The sequence below is a fragment of the Spermophilus citellus genome, assembly GCF_964194105.1.
Source record: "Spermophilus citellus genome assembly, chromosome: 12".
Taxonomy (NCBI): domain Eukaryota; kingdom Metazoa; phylum Chordata; class Mammalia; order Rodentia; family Sciuridae; genus Spermophilus; species Spermophilus citellus.
In genome coordinates, this window is record NC_138198.1 from 103,992,059 (window position 1) to 104,003,488 (window position 11,430).

Below are 11,430 nucleotides of genomic sequence, written 5' to 3' on the forward strand. Positions count from 1 at the left end.
TGGGTGGCCCCACCTCTCTTTCTGTCCCCTGAAGGCCTCAGATCCCTCCCCATCACCCACCCTCCCATTCACACCCCACTGGCAGACAGCCCACTGCAAAGCTCTCATTATTGTACCAATTTAAAAATTAATTTTCTGCCTCCTTCCAGGGAAGCAGTTCTGGGGTAGAGAAATGTGATCACTGCTTTATAAAGCTGTCACCCTATTAAGTGCCTCATCATTCAATTTATTTGAGGTTTATAGAAGGAGATTAATAGCGGTTGGGGCTGGGCCACTGGAAAATTGTGCAGTTGGCAGATTTGGCCTTTGGTACACCACTGTTGCCACTTATTGGGTCCTTGTCCCCCACAAGCTCCTGGTTCCATACCATGCTCTTCCCCCTCCCTTTGATAATCTCTGCTCATGGGAAAGGCTTTGCTAGCTTTCATTTAAGCCCTAACATTCTTGGTGGAGAGAAATTTAACCTCAAGTATCATCTGTGAATGTAATCAAGGAGACTCCCATGAGCACTGCCCTCAGAGCTCAGAAACACACAGCAGCCCTTCCTCTGACCACATCCTCATACATTTCCAGTGCAGCCTCCTGGATAATCATTCCCCCTGGAATATAGTTCTGATTTTATAATAGAAATGGTAGAAATAAGATTCATCACTTAGACAATTTCTTGCCATCCAATTATGTCAATACTTGTATATGAACAATGACAAGATTGGTGTATTCTGCCTAAGAATCCTGAAACGAAATCACTCTCCACAAATTTAGTCACTGGTATGACAGCCTGGCCTTGCAATGTTGTGGGTATGCTCAGACCATCATTACTTGTAGGCCAAGTAGGATGCAGAGAACACTAAAGTCAGCAAACTTCTTGAAAAGGCTGGGTGGTAAATGTCCTAGGCTTTGTGGGCCTTACGGTTTGAGCTGCAACTACCCCACCCTGCTGTGGTAGTGTGGAAGCAAAGTAAGGCAGAAATGAGTGGGCATGGCCAGAGTTGGCCACAGGACATGTTGCTGATTCCTGGTCTACACCATGTGACATGCTGAGCCCAGTGTACATGGTTTCACCGAACCTGTGGCCTTTCTCCTGCCTATCCCCAACTCCCCCCCACTCCACACACAAACACACACACACACACACACACACACACACACACAGGTGTGCTGGAACCTGTGTCTTTAACCACAATGCTTATTGTAAAATTAAGAAGCCAGGCAACTGGTCAACCAGCTTACAAGAGTGAAAGCTAATTCTATTTGTTGTATGAATACCTTGATGTTTGTCTGCAAAGGCTGAAAGAAGTCTCTGGCAGTATCCCACAGCTTGAGAGATTCTGGAGACGGGGGAATAGCTCAGAGGGGGAGTCAGGAGAAGACAATGTCCCTGTCACAGCTTTGTGAGAGAAGACACCTGCCCTCTTAACCTCTAGCTTTCTCACATGTAAACTGGAAATATTTCCACCTCAAAGTGGGAGTTTGAGAGGATCAAATGTGAATGTATCAGCACCTTTTAGCCTGGAAACCAGTTCCAAGACAAACCACAATCTTTCCTATGGCATTAGGGGAAGAAATTTCACAAATGTTGAAACTCCACAAATGTGTCAAGTTGGTCAGGTGTCCTCAGTGGTCTTTCTTCTCCCACCAACACTTGACCACTCCCATTGCTAAGACTGAGCTGGCCTGACTCTCCAGTGTCCCCACTGAAGCCCAGACCAAGGTGCCTCTCTGCCCACCAAACTTTCCTGCCTTGAGTCTCACTGTCTCATTTCCTGATTCAGGTCTGAAGCTGTTTTAGTGTTTTGTCTCTGTGACCAAAATACTTGACAAGAACAACTTAGAGGAGGAGAAGTTTATTTGGGGCTCCTGGTCAGCCGACTCCATTGCTCTGGGCCTAAGTTGAGGCAGAACATCATGGCAGAAGGATGTGTTGGAGGAAAGCTGCTCAGCTCATGGCAACTAAGAAGGAGACAGAGGGAGAGAAAGTGGTGGTGAAGGGAAGGGGAGAGAGGAAGGGTGAGAAGCCAGAAATGAAATATAGTTCCCGAAGGCATAGACCCAGGGATTCATCTCCTGTAGCCATGCCCCACTTACCAGTAGTCCATTCAAATTATCACTCCATCAAATGGATTAATCCCTCAAGGAGGTTACAGCTCATAATTTAATTTTTTCACTTCTGAACATGCCTGCACTGCCTAACACATGAGTTTTTTGGAGAATATTCCAGATCCAAACCAAACAGAAACGAACCCAAAAAAGTATGACACAGTGGAGAGGGCACATGATCCAGAGTCAGAAACCTGAACTTGAAGTCTGGCTCTGCCACTGTCTGAAACAAAGTTTGACCATCCTATCTAGCCTATAACATAAGAGAGCAATAGTTTTCAGAACTTTCTCCAATGGCAAAATCCTAGCTCCAAAGCAAAAGGGTCCCCTGTGTCCTCTCTCCTCCCCTCACCATTTTGCCAAACTGGCAGCCCCTAGGTGTCATCGCAACTGCAATGCTTTGCTGGAGCATAGCTTGAAACCACTTGGTCCAATGGTCCCGAGTTCCTGTTGTGCTGAAAGTGCTCTAATTGTCAGGTAAGTGGATGAGGACCTATGACCAATGGTGGGCTCAACATTAGCAGCTGGGCAGCCATGAGGAAGGATCGGCAATTCTCAGAATTTTAGTTCTGAAATCTGTATACTGACCCAGACTCTTGGGAATTCCAGCAGGATATCTTCAGATTTTTAAACATAACTTTTAATGCTCTTTGAGAAAAGCAATTAAGAGCTACGTGAATATGAACTTTAAAAATAAAAAAAATACATAGGACTTAATAACTATATGCTACAAAGTTCCTTTTCTTTTAACCTTTTTAAAAAGTATAACATATGTTCAGAAATGTGCATAAATCACAGTGAACAGCTAGCTCTTCATGAATCATCACAAAGGGAAAGAAACAGCCAACAGCCAGACTCCAGAATCCACTGTCTTGCCCATCTCTGGGTGCCGATCTTGAATCCTTTCCTCTCCTCTACTTTTCTTCCCAGCCCTGTCTTAGCAAGGCCTTCTCCTGTAGCACACCGCCCCCACCCACCGCCGTCCCCGCCCAGGTCCCCAGGTAGGGCGTGCCTTTCTGAGGCCACAGTGACTGGTACAGTGGAAAGAGGATGCACTTTGGAGCCAGAGTCTCCATGATCAAGCTCTTAGCTTGGTTGCTCACTAGCTTTGTGAATCCAGGCAGGACATCAGCCTGCTCAACCTGCCCCAAGCACTGTCTGAGGGCCACATATTGTGTGCTTCCCATGGGACCTGGGGCATGATAGGTGTTCCACACCTGTGACTCATGGGCTGCCACTGCAGCTTCACATATGCGCCTCCCAGTGGGCTTCCTTTTTCAAGCCCTGCACGGAAGCACCCGCTATTTGCATTTATGGATTGCCACTGTGATGCCCATGGGGAAGAAATGACTTGCCCAGTGTCATACAGTGGATCACATCAGAGCAAACGCTGTCCCGGGGCTCTGAGGTTGGCCAGTGTGTGACCTGGAGTTATAGCCCTTTAAGCCCAGAGGGGAGGAGACCTGGAAGGAAATTCAGATTTGCCCACAATCTGTGATTCTCTAGAGGCTGGTTTGGGCCAGGGTGCCTGGCTCTTTAATAGGTTCCCTGTCCTCAGGAATACTTCTCTCAGGCTCCCCAGGATGTTTCCTAAACAGACACACAAATGCCAATCTTATGACACTTGCTAATAAAAACAGGGATTGGATTCCACTGGTGCCTAATAATAGCCACATGCACCAATGAATAAATAGCTGACCTGACAGTGGGGAATATGGAGCAGCCAGGGCAGGCAGCAGGGCTTGGAGCTGGCTAACAGGGCCCCTGGCAGGAGAGGGAGGGCACTAAACCACAGCCAGGCCCCATTCCTGCCACGTTCACAAGCCTGAACAGTCTATGCTGTCATCTAACAATATTACTGCACAATGACCTGGTACAGGTCCTGGGTGACATACGGGCATGTGTAGTTTGGGGTTCAGAGGAAAACTCCCAGCCTCTTCCCAAGATGTCCAGGCACTGATTTAGAAGAGCTGGTATTCATGCATATGGGGTCTTTCCTGATAGGAGAAACAGACGGACAATCAAGTAACCCTAGGAGAGCAAGCCTAGGGCTGTGTCCAGAGCGAGTATAGAGAATGGGGGGGGGGGGGTCAGCACCTCCTGAGGGGCTCTGACCCTCTGACCCCGCAGTCCTGGGGTCCCCCGTCACAGCTCCCTGTCTTCTCCGTGAAGACCCTGCTGAGGGCTGTTCCAGGCACTTCCCTCCATTTAGTCTTCATGATCAGGTGAGGTAGGATTATTATTTACTTTTTTAAAAGAGAGAGAGAGAGAGAGAGAGAGAGAGAGAGAGAGAGAGATAGATGAGAGAGAGGGAGAGAGAGAGAGAGGGAGAGAGAGAGAATTTTTATTTATATATATATTTTAGTTCTCCGCGACACAACATCTTTGTTGGTATGTGGTGCTGAAGATCGAACCCGGGCCGCACGCATGCCAGGCGAGCGCGCTACTGCTTGAGCCACATCCCAAGCCCATAGTCTTTTTTTTTTTTTTTGGCGATGCTGGGAACTGAACTCAGGACTTTGCATGTGTAAAGCAATCACTCTACCACTGAGCTATGTCCCCAACCCCCAAGGAAGGATTATTATGGTGCCCAGAAACACGGGGAAACTGGGGCACAGAAGGTCTCGGCACTTGTCCAAGGGGACAGAGCTGGGGAGAGGCGGAGACGGGATCTGACCCAGAATTCCTGCTACCTCCGCTTCAGGCCAGATTTGACGTCCCTGCAGGGGCCGCTCCCTGTACTCCTGGGCAGTGCTCCGGGCCCCGCAGGGTCCCGGGGCAGACAGAGTCTGCGGGATCCAGAGTAGACAAATCATCCTTTCACTGACCTTCATGGTTCTGTCACCCAGCCGAGCCATGCCCTCCTGGCCAGGCCCGCATAGTCACGTCTGTGCTGGAGACACCTACCTGTCCTCCATCTCACCAGGCATTGATTTGGAATAGCTGGTATTCATTCATATGGGGTCTTTCCTGATAGGAGATGGAGACCCATGAATGGACCCTGAATGTCCACCCGGAGGATGCAGCTGGAGGCCAGACTCACAGGCCTCCATCTCCTGAACTTGCTAGTGGCCACTCAGTCCCCCAGCGTCCCCAAGGGTTGCCAGGCAAGGAAGTGGGCGTGGCAAAGGGCTTGGGCTCTGGAGTCACACTGAGGGACGGTTTCTAATGCCAACCTGGCCGGTTACCAGTTTTGTCCCCTTCTTGGCATGAACCTTAGATCCTTTATTTGGGAATGAGAACAATGAAAGAGTTGGGCTAGGGGTGAGATTAGGCATGTCAGTTACCTCAAAGGGAGCCAGGTGGTGGAGGTGTTAGGGAGGGATAGTGCTTATCATGACCTCATCTCTTCCAGCCAATCTGGAATCTTTAACTCAGGAATCCCACTCTCTAATGACAACTTCCAGTTTTCTGCTTTTAAAGACTTTCTACTCTCTCTGGCCTACTCTGCTGTATTGGTCCCCCCCACCTCCAGGGCTAAAGTCCATTCTGCCCTCCAGGCTTCTCATCCTTCACTCCTTTGTGAAGATCTCCTGGCAGTCTTTAGTGACATTCTCATAATTATTCACAGTTCCTTCATGCTTGGTCTGGTCGCTGTTGGAATTACACTCAGCACATGTAACAGAAAACCCCAAATAACAATTCTTAAAATCATGAGAATTTATCTCCCTCTCAAATAAAAGAAATGCAGAAATAGCCCAGAGACAAGGTGGTGGCCCCACATGCATCAGCGATCCATGCTTCTCCTCCCTTGCTGTTCATCCCTTTAATTTAGCACACTGTCTTGTAGTACAAGATGGCTGCTTGGGCTCCAGCCATGAGATCTACATTCCAGACAGCACAACAGAGACAGGAAGAGGAGAAAAGAGCAAATGGAGAGCCTCATGGAGTCTTCCCACTCAATGCCTGCCTCCCTTATATATCTCCCTTATATATCTCCCTTATATATCTCACCAGCCAGAACTTAACCACAGAGCCACACCTAGCCCCTGCTTGTTTACTGATCCAAATAAAAGGGCGGGGGGGGGGGGACACAAAGATTGGGCCTATTTCTGTCCCTGCCTGGCCAATCCACAGGCAGTGATGACTTCGCCATGCACTTCTGCTTCCAGGCAGTCCCCACTGCTAGAGAAAATCACATAATCACATTGACAGGCAGCTCTGCAGACTTCAGGCTTCAAGCTCAACAGAGCCCCCACGTTCCCCTTGGCAACTATTCCATGTGTCCCCTCACTTCCCACTCCTTGCTCTTGACAGACATCCTGCCCCTGTCCTCTTTCGGGCCTTTACACTTCCCTTTCATTTCTCTGCAGCTCCTGTTCCGCCCCTTGGTTGAGCCTCCCTGGGAGAGCAGGTCTCCCTTTTCCCTGAAGGATCCTTAACCCAGAGCCCAGCATAGGAATACACCAGCAGGAGCCAAGAGGCGCATAACTAAGAGCTTAATCTGCACACTCTCCCCTGGCGAGCCATTCTAAAACCACAGCCTTCAGTACTTCACCCCCAGGAAAGCACCTGAAGGGAAACCAGAGGCCCCCAGCAGGTTGCCTTGGGTTACTTCAGGGACAGTGCCCCCCACTTGTGCAGTCTTCTAATCCTCTCCACAGCAGCAAATGGGCCCCGGGACAGACAATGGTACCCCCTGGAGGAAGCTCAGTGCCGAGTGGCTCCATTAGGCCGCCCCTCCCCCCTCCCCTGTCAGCTCCAGTCCCTGCAGGCACACAGGCACTGGGCAACCGGGCAGGTGCACTGTCCATCCCACAAAGGGGGAAATGGCTTTGTGAGATGAGAATGTGGGTACTTCCCGAGTGAAGAGGACAGTGCCATGTTCCCAGGGAGCCTCCCCTTTGCATTCCTGACTGCTGTGCGGTGCCTGGGGCAGAGGCCCCTGGGTTTGGGGACCAATTGAAGCAGGCCACCCCATTTTTCAATAAATGGAGGGGAATCAAGAGAAGAGCTGGCTTCCAAGCCCTCCTGGCCCTCCCCCACACAGCCTCTGCTTCCTACTGTGCCTGGAGGCCTCTGGGAGGGAGGCTGGGGGCTGCTCTTCCAGCCCACAGGGTTCTCAGGGCCTAGCACCCCAGCCTCCTCCACTCCCACCTGGGCTAAGGAGGGCTTGGGTCGGGAATGGGCAGAGGGGCTAAGGGGTTCCTGCCTAGTGTGAAAAGTCAGGCCTGGAGGGTGCTATAGAAAGGCGTGAAAGTAACAGATCAGTCTTTTTGTCTGTCTTTGTGCTCCCTGTTTCCGCTTCTCTCTCTCTCTCTCTCTCTCTCTCTCTCTCTCTCTCTCTCTCACACACACACACACACACACACACACACACTCACACACACACATGTCTTGCAAGAGCTACTTATTTTCACATTCTCTTCAGTCACTTCCTCCCTCCAACGTGAATTACTTAAAATAACAACACCTCTCGGTCAGCCTCACAGCCATGGGTACAGACAGCTGCCCCAGGAACAGGACTGAGCCCAAAGGAGGCCTCCCTCAACTCTCAAACCTGCCACCAGCAGCCTGAGGTGCTGCTGATTGAGGAGGCCCGGGGAGTCTGCTTGAATGATACTGGACACTCCTGAGGACAAGCTTGGCTAGGAGAACGAGAGAGAACATGGGCCATGGAGAAAGCACCTAGTCAGACACAAGACCTGGTTGTTGTTCAGTATATACTATTAACGGGCTATGTGACCACGGGCAAGTTGCTTTCCCTCTCTGGGCCTCAGATTCCTCATCTATAAAATTAAGGTGTGCCAGGGCCCTTCCAGAGCTGCATCCATGCCTAAGCCTCTCCCACATTCATTGCTGCCTCTTAAATCTCTGTCCTCTCCACTCCTCAGCACTTAGGCATGGCAATACTTATGTAATGCCTCACCCAGGAATCTCTGGTCTGATCGTCCAGCCTTGGGGGTCATCCTTAAAGTCTGTTCTCCCCTCTGTCCCCTGATGGCTCCTCAATGCTCATCTCCTGAACTGTTGAAATCCCTGACTCTTTCCACTGCATCCCCCTTCTTAGCAGGCATGAAAGAATTATCACTATCTTGCTCCACCTCCCTTTCTATAGCTTCTGACTTCATTCAAGGTTATTTACTAAGCCCATTCTTTGTGCCAAGCACTGTTCTAGGAGCTCTGGACACGGCAGTGAAAATGAACTTTGAAGGCTGTTCTATTGTCCCTTCCCCTAAAAACTTCCCCTCATTGCCCTCCCTCATTGCCAGCTGCAGCGCAAGTTCATTGCCTCTTCCTTGCACACAAGCTGCCATAGCTGCCTGACTGTGAGGGACCTGAGACAGGACCCTCCCCTGCTTCGCTGCCCTACCACCAACGGACACACCAGAGAAATCAGGATCTGTTTGTGCTTGCTGAGTGCAATTGTTAATTTTATGTGTCAACTTGGCTGGGCCAGGGCACTTCCATGTTTGGCCAAATGCTTTTCTAGATCTTTCAGTAAAGGTACTTATTTAGATGAGATGAATATTTGTATCAGTAGACTTTTTTTTTTTTTTTAAGAAAGAGTGAGAGGAGAGAGAGAGAGAGAGAATTTTTAATATTTATTTTTTAGTTCTCGGCAGACACAACATCTTTGTTGGTATGTGGTGCTGAGGATCAAACCCGGGCCACACGCATCCCAGGCGAGCGCGCTACTGCTTGAGCCACATCCCCAGCCCCTGTATCAGTAGACTTTGAATAAAGCAGATTACCTTTCCTAATGTGGGCAGACATCATCTAATCAGTTGAAGGCCTGCAGAGAAAAAAGGTTGACATCCCCCAAGGAACAGAAAACCCTGTCTCCAGACTGTCTTCAGACTTTAGACACCTACCCTGCAGATTTTTGGTATCCAGACACACAAGCAGGTGCATACACTCACACAACCTATTGGTTCTGTTTCTCGGGAGAGCCTTGATACACTGCCTGATTCAATCAGCTTTCCTCACTTTTCTGATTTGGCTAAACAAGGTGTAAGAGAAAGAAGAAAAGAAATGGATGTATTTGGAATATGCTTATCAGTTATTTTATATCTTCTTTTGCGAAGAACCTATTTAAGTCCTTTGTCCCTTTCGTGATAACATTGTCTTTTATTGTTGATTTGTAGTTGTGTGTGTAGGTGGATAGATGATAGATAGATGATAGATAGATAGATAGATAGATAGATAGATAGATAGATAGACAGACTGACAGATAGATGGATTGGTTCTAGATCCATGTCCTTTACCAGCTCTTATTATTTTTTATTTTGAGATAGTGTCTCTCTAAATTGTTGAGGTTGGCCTTGAACTTGCAATCCTGCCTTAGCCTCCCAAGTCACTGGGATTTCAGGCATGTGCCATCACACCTGACTCCTGTGTCCCTTTGACATATCCAATCTACTTATTCTCTAATTTTAGCACTCATTGTCTAACTCTACAAGATGTTCCAGGCTCCTGTATTTCCTGCCACCCCCCCCACCAAGTCCTGTTTTTTTTGTTTTGTTTTGTTGGTTCCAGGGATTGAACTCAGGGTATTCAACCACTGAGTCACATCCCCAGCCTTATTTTCTATTTTATTTAGAGACAAGGTCTCACTGAGTTGCTTGGTGCCTCACTTCTTGCTGGCTTTGAAACTTGATATCCTCCTGACACAGCCTCCTGAGCCACTGGGATTACAGATGTGTACCACAGTGCCGGGTGGAACCCTGGTTTTACTGGAGAATGATTTTAGAAACAAAAATCCAGCCACTAAGGTATGATGCTGGTATTGAGAAGTTGCTGTCTAAAAATGGCAACTTTTAAACTTCATTTTTTCAATTGTCACTAGCATATAGAAATAGTTTTTTACCATTTACCTTGAATTCCATGGTGTGATTCACTTATTAGTTCTAATAGTTTCTTCATAGAATTCTTTAGGTGTTCTACATAAATGATCCATTATCTATAATATAAAGGCAGTTTCTCCTTTGTAACTCTACAAACATTTCTTTTTCTTATACTTGTGGGCTTGCAGAACAGTGAATGGAAATGAGGTTATTCAAAAATAGTGGCTATTAGTGCCTTGTTATTAACATTTTAGAGGAAAATGTTCACTATCTCGCCATTGATTATATCTGTAGGCTTTTTGCAGGTATGCTTTATCAAGTTGAGGAAATTCCCATCTAGTTCCAGTTTGCTGAGAGTATCAGAAATAGGTGATGATATGATTTTTGAATGAGTTTTTCAAATGCATTTTCTGACTCTATTTAAATGATTACATGATTTTTGTCCTTTATTCTGTTAATATGAACTTTTCATTTAAGAGGGTCAGGCTTATTGGTACGTAATTAACATACCGAAAAATCCATCCTTTTATATACATAAATACATACATATATATACATATATATAGTTCATGTGCCCATATACATTGTAGAGTATATATTTTCTTGAATACAGATGTATATTTTGCAAATAATTTCTTCCAATCTATAACTCATCCTTTCATTTTTTTCAACAAGTTTATTTTAAAAAGAACTTTGTTTCAAAATTTAATGTGTTTGCTAAGCAAAGTAAGCCAATCCCAAAAAAATCAAAGGCTGAATGTTTTCCCTGATAAATGGATGTTAATTCATAATGAGGAGGGGCATGGGATGAGTGGAGGAACTTTGAATTGGACAAAGGGGAGGGAAGAGAGGGGAGGGGATATGGGGGTTGGAATGTGACAGACATCATTATCCTAGGTACATGTATGAGTGTGCGAATGGTGTGACCCTACTTTTTTTTCACAGAGAAGGGAAAATTGTGTTCCATTTGTGTACAATAAATTGAAGAGCATTCTGCTGTCATGTATAATTGATTGGAACAAATAAAAAATAATTTAATCTCTTTTTTTGGCACCAGGTATTAAACCCAGGGGCATTTAAACACTGAGCCATATCCCCAGCTTTTTTTTAATATTGTATTTAGAGACAGGGTCTCACTGAGTTGCTTAGCACCTTGCTAAGTTGCTGAGGTTGGCTTTGAACTTTCAATCCTCCTGCCTCAGCCTCTAGAGCCACTGGGATTACAGGTGTGTGCCACCGCATCTGATCAATGTGTCTTTTTTAAAATGGATGTTTACAGTGCTGATCTAAGAAATCTTTGCAGGATACAAGAGCCTAAAGATGTTCTCATCTGTTTTCTTCTTCAGGTTTCCTAGCTTTAGGTAACATTTAGGTTTAAAATCCATTTTGCTTAACTTATAATTCCTTAGACTCACAGGACTATTGAGAGCTGACATTTTAGTGCAGTTTTCAGGGTGATAAAGTTTAAATTGTTTAATTGGGTACCCTGCCTTTTCTTTCTTTTTTAAATTATTTTTTAATTCTAATTAGGTATATAAGACATCAG